This window comes from Anas platyrhynchos, chromosome 22 (genome assembly GCF_047663525.1).
Source record: "Anas platyrhynchos isolate ZD024472 breed Pekin duck chromosome 22, IASCAAS_PekinDuck_T2T, whole genome shotgun sequence".
Classification (NCBI taxonomy): domain Eukaryota; kingdom Metazoa; phylum Chordata; class Aves; order Anseriformes; family Anatidae; genus Anas; species Anas platyrhynchos.
Genome location: NC_092608.1, coordinates 2,453,880 through 2,471,516, shown reverse-complemented (window position 1 = coordinate 2,471,516; position 17,637 = coordinate 2,453,880). Strand labels below are relative to the sequence as shown.

General features: G+C 42.2%; 1 protein-coding gene across 3 annotated transcripts in view; it reads right to left on the bottom strand.

Annotated features, from left to right (window-relative positions):
- The window catches only part of RERE (arginine-glutamic acid dipeptide repeats), a 222,513-nt gene that overhangs the window by 178,712 nt on the left and 26,164 nt on the right, over positions 1-17,637 (bottom strand). The gene's annotated exons all lie outside the window — the stretch shown is intronic.

The window sequence follows — 17,637 nt, the reverse complement described above, 5'->3', positions numbered from 1 at the left end:
TCCTGATGCCAAGAGCAAAGCACAAATGCAGACAAAATCCTCTGAAGAGCAAGAAATAAATTAGCCCTCAAAATCTGTGCACTGGCAGTACTTCCTGCGTGTTATTAGGCAAAAATCACAAGTTGCCTCGGGTTCTTTCTCAGCACATCCAGAATCTGTGAGGCAGCCAAAAAATTACTGTTGGTACAGTCAGTGCATCACCTCAGCTGCAGAATTGTGATAGAGACTTCAAGGACATACAGAAAGTCCTGCAGAACTCCATTCTACACGCCTGAAAAAAATCTGCTGGGTTATTTTTATACACCATCTTGGATGCACGCAGCATTTCTGTCACAGTAGGGAAGAGAGAAAACAAAAGTTGCTCCCCCAGGGAGCTGTGAAGACTGCTAAAGCAATTTCACATGCTGGAAATCTCAGGATTTTACAGAAAGGCCTAGCTGAAGAAGTGTCGGGGAAAAAAAAAAGAAAAAATAAACAGTTGTTGTGGAGCCCACTAGGAGCTCTTTGCAATCTCAAGTCTCCACACAATTAAGTGAGTGTTCACAACAGTGTCAGCCCATGCCCTCCTCCCTGTTCTCCCCTTTCAAATGCTGAGGACTCAGTTCACCAGCTACATCAATGCTGGAAGCCAGACAGCAGGTGGAGAGCGGATCCTTCCCTCAGCTCAGCAGTGCTGGGTCCAAACCTGGAGCACTGGGTCTGGTTCAGGACCATCAGAGAAAGATGGGGGGCTGCTGAGCCTGACGAGACGGCTCAGGGCAGTGTCATCAGTGCCTATAAATACCTGAAGGGAAGGTGTAAAGAGACAATGGGCACAGGCTGGAGCACAGGAGGCTCCCCCCAAACACTGCTTCGCTGTACCAGCCCCCAGAGGGGCTGTGGAGTCTCATCCCTCCTGATTCTGTGGCTTTCATGTGCCTAACGAAGAAAGAAAATGAAGACAGGGACAAGACAGAGGAGGGGGATAGCAACTCTTTACGGTTGAAGCTGATCTCAAGGATGGTGCTCCAAAGGAGCTGCACCTCCAGGAGGAAATCCGGCCAGGACAGCATGCTCGCTTTGGGAAGAGCCAAGTGAAAAATGAAAAAAGGTCATGTGGATGAACAAGCTGAGGAACCCCGCGACTTGGCAGGATGTTTACAATAAAAGCTTTTATGTACTTAGATAAGTATGTAAGTACAAAACGTAATAAATTCAGCTGGGATACTGCGACCACGCTACTAAGGAGCGAGCAGTGAGGCAAGTAACTTGAGACCCGGCTACGGCTTTCACGTCAGGAAATCGAAACAAACCAGGCAAGGCAGAAAGCTAAGCAGAAAAGGAGCACGTCTGCTAATCACTGAAATCATTTCTTCCAATATTTTTCCTCTGCTTTGTTTTCTCTTATTTTCTATAACCAAAAATTCATCCTTTTTTTTTTTTTTTTGCTGGGGAAGTTGAGGGAAGCAGAAGATCCCTGTCCTGAAAAACTCAGGATTACAGACTAGTAAAGTAAACCAAGAATATTAAAGCTAATTCCATTTCCGTCTGCCAGCTTGCAGTACACATACAGCAATATGTCAACCTGTTCAGCAACTTCTTGAATTTGACTACAAGATGATATACAATTTAGTTTAGAGGAGATCTTAAAATTGTGAGAACAAAAGATATTTGTCAAGAAAGGGCCGCATGTAAAAGGGAAAATTAACATACATGAGAATATAAGAAATGGATCAACAAAGCAGGAAAACATTTATTCTCAGCTGTACGTAAAACCAAAGAAAGTAAAACCCTCAGTAGGTAGAAGAATGGCTGCTTTTTATACAAAAACCTGTGGTGGGGGCTGTGAAGCTAAAGAAAAGCAGGGAAGGAAGAAGCAAGCAAACATCTTTTTCAACTCTATCAAAGCAGTTGTAAAACAATGGAAGCCTGCCCGTTCTCCCCTCCAGTTTCAACTAAGAGTAACTTTGGGAATGGAAAATTTGATACCTCTATCAACAGCCTGTGGTATGTTTAAGCTATTATAATATAAAGCATGCTTATACTCACAAGCTAAAGGAAATGACTGCCAAATGCTTCCTTTCCAATCTCTCCAGAATAAGACAGATTCTTTACCAAAAGATTTTCTCAACACCCCCGGTACAGCAGACACTGAGCTAACCGACACGTTAAGTTTGCTGTGGATTTATGGTCTTTTATTGAAGTCACAGTGGAGATAGAAAACGTGACTACAGCTCTCAACGTTTTTTGTATAATAATCACTTTCACATTCAAAAGCTTCAGAAAAATTCAATAGGCTTTTTTTTTCCCCTCTCTAAGTGACAATAACCACAGGATGTGACCGTAGCTATAATAATCTTTCCCTCCAGACGGTCAGATAAGCTCTAAAAACAGGAAGTTTCTACTATAATCTTGAAAATATGTGAGCAGTTTGGAACCGCGTGACTCCAGCTCCATTTGATGGAGAAGAAACGCTTGTTTTCCCAAATCTATGGGAGAAGATACCAAGTAGGGAACCCATCCAGGCACCACACCTCTCCAGAATCCCCTATAACATGGAATGATGCAATTGAATAAACTGAGTTTGTTCCTCTTCTCATTCCCCCCTTACAACAGCAAACAAAGACAACTCCTGTCTCATAGGAAGCAATATTAGTTTGGCTGAAAATCGATTCTTTTCCCAACCACACGCTCATCCACTTGCTAAGAGCATTAAAAAAGTATACGGGGGCAAGAAGTGCAACCAGTGTGAGCACGTGTCCATCTTCTCCACGCAACAGTTTGCTACGCTAGGAAACGAGACCTTTAGTCCCACTGAGCAAGGTCTCCCTCCACTTTGCAAGACTTGATAAAGACCAATTTAAAACCTTACTGCTTAGAGAGCAACATGAGCTGCCTTAGAGCACACAAATTAAATAAGCAGCTTGCCACACTCAACTCGTTTTGATTTGTTTTTCAAACAGAGCGGGATTAGCTGAAGGAGGAACACCTCTCCCCCAGCAGCCTTCAGCCACCTACACAGAGGCTTCAAGCGAACAAAGCGGCACAGCAGATTTTTTGATAGCCTTTATCAGCCAATTAACAGCCAAAAGGGCCTTTCAAAATTATTCTCACAATATTTCCCATTCCCATACCGTAGATGAAGAGGTGGCAACGAGTTAAGCACGCTTTACACTAACTCGTTAAACACCCTCTGCTGAAAATAACTGAGCCTGCTGGAAATTTTAATGTAAATCAGTTCTGGACTACTTGTCAAAACAAGGCACGTTTTCCTACCAGGATTGAACACAAATCACACAAGGGCTTAAAAAAATCCCATTCACATGACTGGGTTCTGCCTTGGAACTTCCTTCAAGCAAAAGCACGCCGGTCTCGGCCCCCCCGGCACCCTTTGGTTTTCCTACGCAGGGCAGCTCCTCCAAAAACACCCACATCAGCCTCATTTCGAGGAAGGCTCTCAAGGCAACACGCCAGCTTTTCCCTGCTGCTGGCCCAGAATTAACAAAGTTTAACAGAAGAGGCATCCCAGGTCTCCTATTTTGGGGTCTCTTCATACCGCATGGAAAGACATCACAGAAGCCAAGACTAAAAGACTTGGAAGATGTAATCCTGAGACTTGGACAAACAAATAATTTCAAGGCAAGTTGGTAAAACAGATCCGAGTGAAAGCTATCTACATAATTTCTTCAAAGTACTTGCAGAAAACTGCAAACATCAAAGCACCCTTCCCTCCCACTCCAAATTGTGTTCCAAAAATGACAGCTTTGATGAAATCAGCTGCGTGCAGATCGCAAATCAAACCCTAGCCGAAACACATGCACATGTACCTATCAAAGGACACTTCCAAAAAACAAACATTCACTTAAGAAAATATTTACACGTTCTACATTAAATTTACATGAACAGCTAACATTTCTGGACAAAAGGAATGCAGGAGTTTCACTTGATGCGAGGCAGGCTTCCCGTGTAACAATAAATAAGCAGCTTTAAAGCCCCTGCACAGAAACATAAGAAACCTTCAACAAAAAGGGCCCAGAAGTAATCCAGGACTTTTTTTTTTTTTTTTTTTTAATCTGCTCATCACCAGCATGGTCAAGCTGCAGCATGCCACCTAGTGTCAGACTCCTAAAACAAATGCTATTTGAAACCAAACACCAAGAAAGCTGCAAATTCAAGTAAGTCACGAAGCCCATGTCCAGACTTGATTTTGCAGTTGTAAATTTGAAGCCTTCGGTTCTCCCCTTGAGTGCTGACAGCAGCCCAACTGCAAGCACAAAGGAAAAACAGCGCATGAATGTAAGCAACATCACTGGAAGTTAAAATATGGGGTTTCCACTCCAGCTAACAACTCAATTCATCCCAACATGAACTAAGAGCAACAAAAAAAGCGTACAAAGTGCATGAAAATCCAGAGGAGCACAGGCAGGTCCTCTAACGTATCACATGTCAAAGGTGTTCTTTCTTAGGCCTCTGAGCTATAATTTCATTCTCTCCTGAACATAACGTCTAGCCTTTGATTAGGGTAGCGATAGGGACTGCTGAATTTTAATGCTAGTGCTTTATCAGTAACTAGATACACGTACACCTCACGAGTTCATTAATAATCCATTAAGGCAACTGGCATTAAAGCTTGGCAGCCAACTTCCTCATGAAATAAACTTTATTTCTTTACTTTAACATCTGAATGTGCCAAAGGTGGCATATCAAGATGTGAAAACATAATTTAAAGGTTACACTTGCTGTTTCAGTTTCCCTAAAGAATCATTAAGCAGAACACACACCCGGTTATCCATCCCTTCCCTCTTTATAACCTCCAGACATCGTTCCTGCGTCAAAGCGCTCAAGCCACGTGTGAAAAGGGTCACACTGCTATTTCCAGGAGGATGCCAGTGTGCAGCAGCACGAGGCATGGCTGGAAAGTGTATTCAACAGGGAATTATCAGAAGTGAGCGGAAAACCATCAACTGAAGTTTAGAGGAGAGGGAACTGGAGAGTTCAACTACAATCGGAGCCTGTATTCACAGTCTCAGTGGTAAAGCACAGTTGTTAGCAGTGGTTAAATATTAACAGCAAATGCAATTTCAAGAAAGCAAAATGCAAGTTTAGTCCCTAGCCTCCCCTTACAGGTGTGTAGGAATAGTTGCTTCGTCCATTACCCAATTTGCAGGGTCCCAAGACAGTAAAACCAGAACAGTTTAAATTCCACTCCCAACATCATCCGGATTTTTTTCCAAAGGAGCGGACGACAAAACATACTGCTGTCACTTACACTGTTCCTCTTCCTTCTCAATAAAATCTGTATTTGGGGGTACCAATAACCAGATATGCAACAGAATTGTTTTGTTCACTGATGCTTATTTAAATGAGGTCAAGAGCAAGCCTGAGCATCCTGTTGGATTCAGGCCCTGCAATGAACTCACCGAGTGCCTTTCACGGCACCAAGAAACCCATAGTTATTTTTCAGTTTTGACAATTTATTCAAAGACCAGAGATATACTCAGTTGGGTGGGGTTGTTATAAAGACTTGGAAATCCAGTAGCTCCTAAAAATATCACTCTATCTATTTCAAATTAAACCTTTTCCAGCCTTCCCTCCATTAATCTACCTTAAGGCATGAAGTGCCGTGCTTTGCTCTTTAGTTTCCAAGCCTGGGTGATAGCGTTTTTTCTTTTTTCTTCCTTTTTTTCTTTTTAAAGTAACCTTTAAGATTGCTCTCTGTTGATTAAACCATTTTCATGCTTCAATGAGTTTGATTCCTATTAGTTCAGACTGCAGAGAGCACATTGATTTTTACTATAGTCAGGATCAAGAGAAGTAACAGCTTTGCAAATTAAGCAACTGCTCACCACGTTAACTAGAAAAATACATCCCCAGCAACAACATGCAAGTGTCCAAAGCACTCTTCCACACCAACAAAAGCTAACAAACATGCTTATAATAACTTCAACCTTAGCACTTGAGAAGGAAGGAAAGCTCCCCGCATTACAGACTCTTCAGCTCCTGTTAGCTCTGCTGATAAGGAGCTGTAACACTTAGAAAGGCTCAAAATTACAGACGGCTCGTCTTCCAGCTCTGAATTACCATCATTATACCACACAAATCACCACGTTGGGCTTCAGCCTACTAAAATAGAAATCACAACCAGAAATGCTCTAGTAGGCTGCTTTTTCTTCTCCTCTTAAATGAAGCTTTTATACCAAACAAACCTAAACAGCTCTTGCATTACAGCCTTGCGCAGAGTTGCACTGTAAATCAAATATTTTATTCTGCAGCCCGCAGCTATTCCCACATTTAATAACTGACATGGGAGACAAGTTTTAATCTTCCACCAGCCTGAAACAATTACTATGCTCATAACCACACAAGTTGGAAGCAAAATTACCAGTTTTGTATACCTGAATGTATATTCAAGGGAGCCATTTTTCCTTTTCCATAGGAAACAGGTGAAGCACACTCAGAATGTGAAAATACAGGATGCCCAACCACCACGCTCCCTAATTCCAAGCTATCAAGACTTTTTCTGTTAAGGAGCAGGAGAAACACATCATTCTTGCCACACAGCAACAAAGGGAAAGCAACCGGAACAGACTGCACATTTGCAATGTAAATATTCTCCAGCCAAGAACCTGAACTACAACCTGGTATAAGACTTGAAATTAGAGAGTGATTCATACATATCCTTAGTTATTAGGGAAAATGCTCTGAGATGATCTGCTGAAAAGCTACCTGCTACCTGGAAGTATGTGCTATATTACGCAATTATTGCCAACACGATGTTTTCAGTTTCTAAAATACTTCTCAGGAGTTCAACTTTTAATCTAGGAAGCTACTCTAAAAGTCAGAGCCGTAACTGAGAATAGCAACGCAGATTCTCTCTGAAATGCCACAGCACTTTCAATACTTGGCCCCAGTCACGTACAGCGGGCCCGTGGATATACATTCCTCTGCAGCTGCCAAAACCAAAAGGAAATTGAGATGGAAGCTGCTGCCCTACAACTAAGGGCATTCACATTCACAACTTCAGGCTTTGCAAGCTTCAGGTAAGAAGCAACCTCCCAAGAACAGTTACTGAATTGTTTCAGGAAGGATTGCAAGACTATGGAAATAAAAAGAAAAAAATATTACAGGGGCAGTTATAAACAGCAGAAAAAAATCCCTACATGATATCTCAGTGTGGGATTTGCACATTACATGTTTTATTACCAGTTATTAGTAGCTGTTAAAAAGGAGTATTAAAAATCACAGCAGGTCAAACCGCCTCTTCTTGCTTTTTGAATATCTTGAGGCAAAAATGCAGTATTTTACCTCTTGTCCAAGGCAGGGAAAAAAACGCCGTCAAGTTGGAACCATCCATCCTTTTATTTATGCTCTATAAAGGCCTGAAAAGCTACTTCAAACAGCCCAATGATTTAAGCCAGCACGACAACGATGGGCAGGATGCTGGAGCTCACTGTGCCTTGGAAGCCTTGAGCAGGAATCCCCCAGAGCTGAGCAATTGAGAGGCATCGGCCTCTCTAAGCCTCCAGCCCAAGCCAATACTCACGCTTCCAGTGCGCCGAGATGTCACACGGTGGTGCAGAGAGAGACAAAAGGGAAGCACGGCGACTTTTATTGCTTTTTTTCAGTGAAACGTTGGTCTTGGCACGTTGAAGGACGGAGAGCACTGCTGATTCCGAGCGCCCTCTGGAGTCGGCTCCTCCTTAGTGACAGCCAGTCACCAACACCATCCTCATTGCTTCCAGAATTCACATTTTTTTATTTTTATTATTTTTTATTTTTTACACAACAGCTGCTAACAGCCATTAAACACAATCATTTTTCAGACGTCATGGGACACGTGCTATTTTCTAAACTTCCCTAAAGCATACACATCACTTACATACCCACCGCTGCTCCAGGTGGAAGGGAGGTGAGCGAAGGTGCACGGGCAGGGGGTGTCTCACTGCATCCAGCACTTTTTGCAATTTTAAACGACCTTTTGAAATTGGCTGGTCACCTTTGAGCAGGTTTTTAGTAGTTCTTCGGGCATTATTCAGTCTGCTCTTGTTCAATATTATACCTCCATGTTGTCGTTTAACCCCCACAGTAATTCCACCCCTTTTCCAGAGGCAATACATCCCTTCAATTGTTTTTGTGTCACCAGGTGTACAGGTGGCTTGGTTTTTAAAGCCATAACTTCACTTACAAGTTCTCCCATTCCTATGAAAATACGTTTGACATACCCACAAGCTGTATGCACTGTGAAGTGGGTCTGAAGCAGGAAGAATTAAAATTAAACTGGATGGAGGTTTGAACTATGCCCTGATGTACCCAGTGGATACAGACAGCACCAAACACAGCGATGCACAGGGACACTGAGGTCTGGATGCCACGTACAGAGCTCAGGAAGATGCTCAGAAACCCAAAGCACCACCAGGCAGAGCTGTGCACACTGACACCTCTCATTAACACAATTATCAGCCACCTTCTGCCGTTTGGTAATAAGACGTAACTGAACTTTCTCCAAGTTTAGTCTATGAAAGAGTGGTGCTTTTACAACACACGGGAAATGTTTTCAAAGAGTACAATGTTCACTGGAAGGACGCTCTGCCTGTAAAATTTTACAGTTCTCTTTGTAACGAGTGTTTAGAAGTGTCTAAATATTGCTCAACAACAGTCACCAAGCAGCAAAGCTTCTCATTCAGTATGCACGTACGCTTGCACCTTGTCTTCCACCCACTACTGCTGTTTGGATTAAGCGTTTTCTCCCCAGCAAAAACAGTTCCTTTTCCCTCTGGAATACCAATACTCGGAGAAATGCCTGGGATGCATAAACAAAAGACCAGTGTAACAAAGCCTTCCAGCACTAACCAAACTCCAAAATCATCCTGGCTGACAAGTCTCACTTCCAAATGCCCCTCTCGACCTCCCCCTCTGAACTACTCAGTGTACACAGGACCACCACGTCACAACAGCCTGCCCAGCCCAGCCCAGCGATGCCTTCCTCTACCAGAGGACTTGCACCTACTTCCACTTCTGACAATTTTATCTACCATGAAAATTTAACAGATAGGGAAAAGTACTGCACCGAACGGTATTCAAGTCAATTTTGTCATTGGGAAACCTGTCACAGACCAGGGAAAGCTTAACCAAGGTTCTTCTTACATTGGAGTTAGCACCTCCCTTCTTTTATTTCCTGCCCCACTGTTGTGGGAACATCAACGTTGCGGTGTGCTGGGGATTGGTTTTGGGTTTTGTGTGTTTTAAACACAACAGAAACATCTCCCCCATCCACATATGCACAGCCCAGAGTAAGTTCTATATTCATGTCATAACAAAATTCATATCAACAACATAATTCATATTAATGAAAGCTACCAACATACTTAACTAAAACAATCTTGAATTTTTCATGTCACATGCATATTCGTTTTCTGCATTTCTATAGCTCATCTAAATAATTGTTCATGTTTGCAGACAAACACATCATCTCATCTACTGACAGGCACAAAAAACAGAACAAAAAGAGAAGTGTCTTACAAAGGAACACAGCCTAACGCATGCCCCTTTCGGTACAAATTGCAGTAAGTTAGCAATTCCATGTGGTTAACTCTGGGAATTACCTTAAGCATAAATCAATCCTGGAGAACACAACTGTTTTTAGGACTCACTTTTAATCACATAAAGATGCAAGGCTTTCTCCACACAGATAAGCCTCTTACCAAAAATGCGGAATGACATGAGCTACTAATTTTGATGCCCCAAAGCACTGAAGAATTCATAGAAGGGTGTGTACTTCCTAACATGAGTTTCTTACCTGAAACCTCAAGGCAATGAGCATCATGATCTCTCTGTTTCTAGGTATGAATCCTTTTGAAAGAAGGTATGCAGCAACACTCTGCATGTACTTCTGGATGTTGTTTCTTCCTGCTCTCAGGTGACTTCTGTCTATCCTTTAAAGACCTAAGCAGCATTAAGATGATTTTATCGAGTGATGCAGGTGTCCATGTCAGAATGGTTCTTTCTCAGATAGGAAAAAGTTGAATAGATATGCTGCCATTCCCCCAATTAATAGCAAGAAATAGATCCTCTCGTTACTGGCCCCATACTGTTGGCAGCTCTGGCTGCCTCCCGCATCGTGAAGTGAATAAAGCCATTAGGTATTTAGGAGAACATTAAAATGTCAGCAAAAAATTCTCCCCCCAAAAATCTGCTATCAGCACACTGATAGGCCAGAGTAAGATACTACCTCCAATTAAGATACAAAGCTATTCAAAAAGCTGCTGCTTCTCTGTCACTTGGAAAGATAGCTAACTAGCTCACGCTGAACAAAGATTACATTTTGTTTTCAAAGACTTCACGTGTCGCGACCTAATGAAGTGAGCAGGGAAGCTGCTATTGCTCCGATTTACTCCATCAGCCTGACTGTGGAGCGAAGGAGCCATTCTTGCTCTGCTAAATACTGGTCACATCTGTAAGATTACCTCTCACTCATAAGAGCTGGAGTTTTTAATTACTATTTTTAAGTGAAAGATTCTAATGCGTAGGACGTCAGTTACTTAATTAAAAATCCACTTGGTTATTAAACTACTATTAGAAAGCCCAATTGAATCTCAAATGAGTATAAGTTATTGTTGTGTGAAATACATCATTAAAGCCTTGCTCATTGATTATAAGGATTTGCTTAAAGCAGGTACATGCAAATGATAACACTGATACAAGAAAGGAACTATACAGAGAGCAGTTAATAAGCGACTATTAATCAATGCACAATTATTAGTGTCTTATTGCATGCAAATCTGAGCCCAGGGTAGCAGGGGGACGCGACAAAAACAAAACAGGCTGCAGCATTTAATAATGCCTTTTTGTTTTAATGCTATAAATTAAGCTGTTACTGCTAGACACTCCGGTGATGACTGAGGATAGCGAGCAAGCTACACAATGCAAGCAATTTCTAGGGAGCTCCAAAAGTAATCTCAGTTCATAACCACAGTTCATAACCCCCCACTCCATTCTTCAGGCCGAGCACCGCATTTTCTCCGACAGAGAAGCAGGTAAACACGCAAGGTCATGCTCTCGAGCTTTACTCACATATCTCATACAGCAGACATATCTTTTGTTTCAGAAAATCTATGATTATCCTTCTAATCTTTCTTTGAAGAGGATATTCATCCTTCATCTAAGGGGATTCAAAAAGATCTCTTGAAGACCCTGCTTTTGGACACAGGCGGTAAGTGTAAGAACTCTAAGGGCTGTAAGAATTCAAGGCTATCTTCAAACAACCATTTCCTTTAAAACAAATCACAGGAGAAACGAGGAGTTAAAACAAGGTTTTCTGAACAAGCTCAGCAAAGCCAAAGAGGCCAAAGAAAATGGTTTGTCTCTCCCACACACACAGTCAATGCCAGGAAAATAAACAGGGGGTGGATTTTCTTCCTTCCCCAACAGGAACATAGAGGAGCAGCCTGCAGAAAGGATATAATGGACTTCCATCACAGGTAATCTTCCCTAGAAATGCTAATTGGAAGAGAAGCATTCAATAGTAGCAGCTGCTCCTGCCATTGCCTAAGAAATGAGAGTCCAAAGCAACTTCACAGCCACCTCATCACTGACAAAACTGGGCTAAGCTACTTGGACTGCAAGACACCACTCCGAAATCCTAAAATGTTGCGTGTAATCTGAAGAGGACTCTGTCTTCCTTCAAAACTCCACACACATTTTTTTTCCTGGTTTTGATGAAGATCATCAAAATAGCAAGTGCCTGATATGCTTCTTAAAAGCAGGACCGTACAGCTGAGTGGGCAACCACGATATCCAACAAAAGCAGTTTCTTCATGCTGGTTAAAGCTAAGTTCCCGAGCTTATTATTTAATACCATCATTCTGAATGTCATCTCTACCAATAATCTGATGGAAACAGGTGCCAGACTACCTACAACATTTCTGGATTAATCATTTCATTTCTAAAGATCCTGGGTTTTGAGCCATGACAACTGTAAAACCACAGCTTTAAGATCTAAATTAAATGTCATCTCCAGCTCACATACCTACTGGACTTCCTGTTCACAGCTCCAAACTTGCACTCAACACAAGGTTTGCAGTTTTGTAACAGTCGTTAGCACAAGAAGTGATTCAGAGCTTGTGACCAGTGGCTAACAATAGCATCTATTGAAAGACACACATCTACAGCCTTTAATAACTACAAATCTTTACTACATCTCTCGGTACTGATTTCTTTCTCAGAAAGGATCAATAGTCTGGCCACAGTTTTTAGCATAAAGCTTTTTTATTATTATCATTTTCCTACAGAGCCACTACTGTTCTGGTTCTGAAAATAAGCAAACCACTGCACAGATAAACACACAGTACCTGCAATTCAAATGCAATCCCGGTAGCTTCCCCCTTTTTTGCTAGAGAGCATTTCCCAGACTTCCTTTTTCCCTTTTACCTGACCAAAAGTGAACAATTAAGGCAAGCCATTTACAGCCAGGAAGACTAAGACTTATTACACGTTATTTTTAACTAGCTGCACTGAAATTGAAGATGTATTCAGGAATTCCGCCACGGCTTTCAGAAGCAACATTTACGCCTCCCACAGCTGAAGCCTGTGCATCTTCTCCCTCCTTCATATTAATGTGTTTATCCAACCATAATTCCATTAGCATTATGTAACAGACAAGCTTCTTAGGCATTTCATCACCATCTCGCACCAAAACCAGCCCGCTGCACACGTACGCTCTGCCTGTAGAACTGCTGCCTTTCCGGGCTTTGCTGACCTACAAAAAACCTGTCTGATGTAGAATGAAACCAACAACTCCCCTTCGAAGCGGATCTGCCCGTATTTTCAGCCGAACCTTCACAAAACAGAACCACAGGCTCACTGGCCACTACAATCTTCTTTCCCATGCACACTCAGGGCACACCAACACGAAGCCGTGACAGCCACGCTTCTTCTTTTAAAGAGAAAGAAGGATCTGAAAAACACTTTGTGTTTGTCAACTGTCCACCTCTCCCACATGCTGCACAGTAAATACTATTTGCAGTTATGTCTGTAATTTGACATTAATTCCTTAATCTTCTTAAGTCAAGACAAGCTTGTGGATCATTACGAGGTTATTTAGAAGAGCACATTTGAAGTATTACATGCTACATATTATGAAGAAATTAAGTTAACTCAAGTTGCGTATTTTGTCATTCATATACCTGAAAAATAAATCAACCATCTTCGGAGAGCAATAAAGAGATACACTATGAACTATTGCTGCTATGTAATCCTCTTTCCTGTGCTGCAGTATCTGCTAACAAGATTGTGTAGCTTTCACATTGGATCAGCAAGACTGTGACCTCTACTGACAGTTATTATAACTAATATTAATGCTGGAGCGTTGGCCAGTGCAACAATCCTCCACATTTATGCTCTGCAGTACAGATACCATGCAGATTAGCTTCCCCGGCCTGTCACTGCTCGTTTCTTGCTTGCATCACGAAGTACATGAATCAAGCCCAGAAATTATTTACATTGCCTGTACAACAGCAGCAAACTACACCAAAAGCTGCTATCACAAAACAAACCCTTACTTTAGGGGTGCTGCACCTCCATTAGAGGACAGCAAACGAGGTTTTGGAGTCACTGTGCAGTTCCTTCAAGATACCGACGGGGATTTCTGTAATTCTGAGCGTAACGTGAGCACTTCTGATTAAATCACTTCTCTTCAAATACACAGCAATAGCGGAGGAAATTCCCTCTAGCTAAAACAATTGAGCAGTGGGTGGCTGGTACGAGCACGAGAGCATTACCCTTCTTGAACTCAAAGCTAAAAATACATACACCTATATATACACACACACACGTGCAGGAATAAAACTACACTCACATACAGAATGCAAAGTAAATTTGATTTACACCTTGATTTGACAAGAACTTGGGCATTAGGAAATATGTTTTGGACTTGTCAGCCATCAGATGCACGAGGACACAGCAGACAAGCCATTCGCTTCAGGAACTTGAAGGAGCTTTTTTGGAGATCTGAAGCACACCTCATCGCCACTGCGACTGGCAGAAGGCAGAATGGTAATTTTCTCATGTAGGGAAGCAGAGAAAGGAACGGAGCCAAAACAGATTAAAACGTTTGGCTTATCTGTATGGTCAAATCATTTGGAATAACACTGCAACAGCATGGGATTAAAAAGAGAAATAAGAAGGAATACCCAGTTAACCTCGTCTATTTCTGGGTGGATTAGGTTAACAGCACACAAAGCGCCCTGCATAAAAATACACACCATAACAGTGCAATCTAAACTCCCCTTGGGTTTAGCTCACTAGAGCTTTCCCAGGAAACAAGTTCTTAACTGCACGAGCAAGAAGAGGGAAGGCAAGGCACCCCACTGGCCTGGTCACTCAGCCAACCCAAGCTCAAAAGCTGGCAGTGGTCAACAGGCTGCTTTTGTCACTGAAACTGCCTCTAAATACATCCATGCCTCTTGATCCAAAGCATTTGCACTTCTGAAATCCACCACCCAACTCCCCAAATGAAAAACCACTGGAGTCAGAACTAGTATAGCCCGGTAACTGGTCTTCTCCATCCTGCATGCAGTCCTTCCCTTCTGATGTACAAAGGTCTTCAGCTGTGCCAACAGGCAATTGATGCTCTTACTGAAATTTTAGTTGCTTTAGTTGCAAGTCAAGGGTTTTTGCCTGTAAAAGCAAGTACAGAAATAGCTTTAAAAATTACTGAGGCAGAGTCAGCTGCTGAACTGACTTGCCCTGAGATTCTCACTCTATGCTCATGAAGGAGATTGACCTAAACCAGATGTGGAAGAGAGAGAGAGAAAAAACACAGCAGGCTAAAATGCTTCCTCCAAAATAGCTTCAATATTCCCAAATGACATCCAAGATAAAGAAAACCCACTAGCTGGCACAGGACACAATGTTTAAAACCTAATTTGCATGCAAGAGTCTAAAGCCAGGAGGATTAAAGTTACTTTGCTTGAGTCTAATTTTAAGCAATTTTGCACTGGGCTTATATTTCCAGAGCAAGCTTCATTCTGATGCAAATTGGAATATTTCACTTCTTCACGCACTAACTGCTGAAACTAGTTGATGTTGAAACCCAACTGACCAGCCCTAACCAACAGGATGTGAACCAGCAGCTACATTTATCAACAGAATACTTTTTGCTGGGTTTACAATCATAATGCATTTTGTAATTAAATTGCTAATGTTGCAGAACCCAATTTTAGTCAAATATACATGTAATTACATTAATCAATTACCCTGGAATTGCATTTCACAATTTAATTTTTGACTCGCAAGGCTTAGCTGCGCAAATTTGAAAATCTGATACTCCCTGGCTTTGGTTCCTGGAAGGAGGGAAAAAAATAAAAATCAATAGCACTACGAAAGAGTCTGAATTATTTTAAATATCAATGTGTTTTCAAATTAACCTGGAAAACACAACAAGGCAACTGGAAGTGATTCTGCCATGTCATTGATCGGCAAGTTGGCCTCAAAATGGGAGGCCAGGAGGAGAGCTGAGCACAGGATGAGACTTTCAGCGTGGGATGCTTTACCCGGCATAATAGGGCAGAATTTGTGCGACCAGCCACGGTTTGAACAGCTTGAAAGGGGAAAAGGATAAAGTTCTACGACTTTGAAAGCACTTCTGAAGCAAAGCGAGCTTTCTGCCTCTGAAAGGTTCCTTCCCAAATAATTACTGTAATTTCCAGGACAGAGAAACAAAAAAAAAAAAAAAAAAACAAAAACAAAAACAAAAGGAAGTACCATTTTATAAATTTTTATTTGCATTTTGTGCTCATTTAGTGAAAAGAATGGCATTGTGGTGCTTTTCCTTCGAAGCACCAAGAGGAAGGCCACACAATGAGGAACACCTTGCTCCAGGATTTTGGCCTACCAGGCTCAGGACAGACTGACTGTTTAAAAACCACCACACTCACACCTCAAAATCTGTGCTAAATTGGACTTGTTGTTCTCCTGGAGAACTGGAACCGAAAGCAAACACCCAGCCTGGCACTGATTAGGAGCTGCTTCTCCATAATATGTAATTAGATACACAGCTTCATTTTCAGTAACGAGACAGCTGTATCCATGAGGCAAGGAGCTTCAAATTTGCCAGACCTCCCCATGCTGACAGCTAAACCAGGGGGTTCATTTCACTGGTTTTCCTTCTAAAAAATACAGATGCAGAATATCCCCTTACCACCAGTTATCTGCCGTTTCCCCAGTGGAGTCATCAACACACCGGCACTGCACGACTACAAACTTACAGAACGAGGGAGAATTACCCCAGTGACACCAGAACAACTACTACTGGGGAGTTAGAGCCTGGCACAAAAGGGAGCCAGAAGAAATCCCTGAATTTCTGCCATTCTTAAAGATGCATTACCCAAGAGGACTCCATCACAGGTGTGAGATGTTTGGTGCACGCCAACAGGACTTTATTTTAGGCAAGCAGCAGGATCCAGTTCAGGTACTACTCAGCCTTGGTCTGCTGCTCAGGGCTTCCCAAAATACTACTGGAACCTTTTAGAGCCAATTCCCTAAAAACCATAGGTTATCATGCCTTCAGCCGTGGTAACCTGCAAACTGCCAGTCCCCACATTGCTAACATCTACATCTCCACCTTCTCGTATTCTGGGGGTTGCTCACACGCCTTCAGTTTAGCAAACAACAGTCCGCTGGCAAGAGCACGACTGTGAGCACGTTTTATTACTGCAGATTGTTTTAAAACATCGAGGTACCTACGCAAATAAGAGGCTTGAACTGCAAGTCTCCTCCAGCAACTGCGGGCAGCATTTCCTTTGTATCAGCTGCAGACACACAGTGGTGTTATGCACAGAATTGCAGGATAGTGTTTTCATCTACCCTGACAGCTGAGGTGGTGTAGATACCAAATACACTGTAAATGTAGCAAGTATTTCTTTTAATAAACTGCCACGGAAAGAGTATGAAAAAAAATGATTCAAGCTGAGGACATATTGATGGGTACAAAATCCTTCAGGCATTATGCAGCTCACACAAGCTCATGGATCAGTATTATTGCAGCAACCAGTACCCGTCAAAGCCAATTACCCCAGGGACTTCCCTGTGTGAGGACTGGGCTCTGTAGCAGCCTTCTGTAACTGTCAGAGGCTGCACGCACCGCAGAAGAGGGAGTGCTGAAAATCTGTCACAGCCAATTACTGCCAATGTTTTATTTATGTCAGGATGCACCTGATCAGTGAACAATAAAGCCATTTTATAAAAGACGATTACAAAAGCAGAATGCAAAATGGCAACAACTGGTAGGGAAATTTTGTTTCCAGATAAACACGGCACGTACGCTCGCCACATAGGAACATGTGCAATAAATTCGAGATGCTGAAGCAGTAACACGCAGGTTTTAAAGCCTTTGACTCAAACGAAGACTGCTTTTCTCTAATGCCCTGACAAAAGGCTGGTTTGCTGTAACTGGTTTCAGAGGCAGGAAGATGCATGTCAGTCTGCTGAAATGGTTTGAGGAACAGCAGGAAACCAGGAAGGGGGAACAGGAGAAAAAACACTGACACGACGTGGGGATAAGTCCACAGAACATCGTCTCTGTGCAGCATCAGCCTTTATTTCAATTGCCCAACTTGACTGACAGCAGAAAAAAAAGGTTATTTACATGAAAAACAGAAGTCC